Here is a 1,739-nt window from a genome sequence, read left to right on the forward strand (position 1 = left end):
GAGCCACCTGGGCTGCCCCATATCTCAGCTATTTTGAATAATGCTGCAATGAATGTACAACCTCAATAGCAACAAACCAAATAATTTGATTGGAAAATGAGCAAAAGACCTGAATAGATATTTCTGGAAAGAAGATATAAATGGCCAGCAGATATATGAAAAGGTGCTCAACATTGATATTCAGGGAAATACACCTCACACCTGTTAGAATGACTATTAGCAAAAAAGACATATGATAACAGTTCTTTTCATGCATTGTGCAGCTATAGCTCCTGGTCCCAAGAAGCATCTGAAGTGTGTAGCAGCTCCAGCAGCTGCTGGATAAACTGGTGTATTTGCCCCTTGTCCATCTATTGGTCCCCATGAACTGAGAGGATATCTCCTTTTCATCACTTTTCTAAAGAATAGACTTAAATATGCACTAAATGGAGATGAAGTAAAGAAGACCTGTATGCAGCGTTTTATTAAGATTTGATGGCAAGGTCTGAACTGATAAAACGTACTCTGGTGGTTTGATGGATGTCATCAGCATTGGCAAGACTGGGGAGAATTTTGGTCTGATCTATGGCACGAAGGGTCACTTTACTGTCTACTTTGCTGAGGAGGTCAAGTATAAGTTGTGCAAATTGAGAAAGACCTTTGTGGGGACAAAAGGAATCCCAAATCTGGTGACCCATGATGCTCACACCATCTGCTATTCTGAACCTCCCATCAAGGTGAATGACACCACTCAGATTGATTTGGAGACTGGAAAGATCACTGATTTCATAAAGCTTGACATCGGTAATCTGTGTATGGTGACAGATGTGCTAACCTGGGAAGAATTGGTCTGATCACCAACAGAGAGACACCTCGGTTCTTTTGATGTACTTCACATGGCAGATGCCAATGGCAACAGGTTTGCCACCTGGCTCTCCAGTGTTTTTGTTATTAGCAGAGACAACAAACCATGTGTTGCTCTTTGCTGTGGAAGTGGTATCTTTTTCACCATTGATGAGAAGAAAGACAAGAGACTGGTGGCCAAACAGAGCAGTGGGTAAATTGGTTTTTAGGTGACATGATTGGAAGTCTTTATACTTAATTAAAGATAATATGGCATGGAAAACAAAAGAAATGATAACAGGTGAGGATGGTGAGGATGGGGGGAGAAAGGGAACCCGTGTGTGTTGGTGGTGGGAAGGTCAATTGATGCAGCCATTATACCACACAGTGTGGGAGGTTCCTCAAACAATTGAAAATGGAACTACCTTATGATCCAGCAATGCCATATTCTGGGCATATCCAAAAGAAACGAAATCAGGGTCTTGAAGAGGTATCTGCACTCCCTTGCCTATCTTTCTGGATGAGGTAGCAGTGAGAGGAAGCCCTTACTATATGACTAACAGTGTGCCAGGCACTGTTCTAGGAACTGTACATATATTAGTGAATATAATCCTCATGCAATCCTGTGAGATAGTGAGGATAAGGTCACATTGGCAGAAAGTGGCAGAACTGAGCTGGAATTTGGCTGGCTGGCTCAAGTCTGTGTCCTTGACCAGCAGGCTACAGTGAATTGTATCCCTGAATTATCAACCATCTAGCTGTATTGACCAAACTTGTGTAGTATCATGTAACTAGATCATGAAAACCCCCTAGCGATTTTCCTTGGTTGGAAGTATTTTAACCTGTCAGAAGTCTTTTCCAAATTGTTGGTGGATTTAGAGACCTATTATTCAAGGCTGAAGTCAGCTAGTATTAGT

The 1,739-nt window shown here is 41.8% G+C and overlaps 1 pseudogene; it reads left to right on the forward strand.

The window, feature by feature from the left end:
- Window positions 1–232: 232 nt before the first annotated feature.
- On the forward strand, window positions 233–1,040 carry LOC144287623 (small ribosomal subunit protein eS4-like; annotated as a pseudogene).
- The last annotated feature ends 699 nt before the right edge of the window (window positions 1,041–1,739 follow it).

The sequence above is a fragment of the Canis aureus genome, chromosome 17, assembly GCF_053574225.1.
Source record: "Canis aureus isolate CA01 chromosome 17, VMU_Caureus_v.1.0, whole genome shotgun sequence".
NCBI lineage: Eukaryota > Metazoa > Chordata > Mammalia > Carnivora > Canidae > Canis > Canis aureus.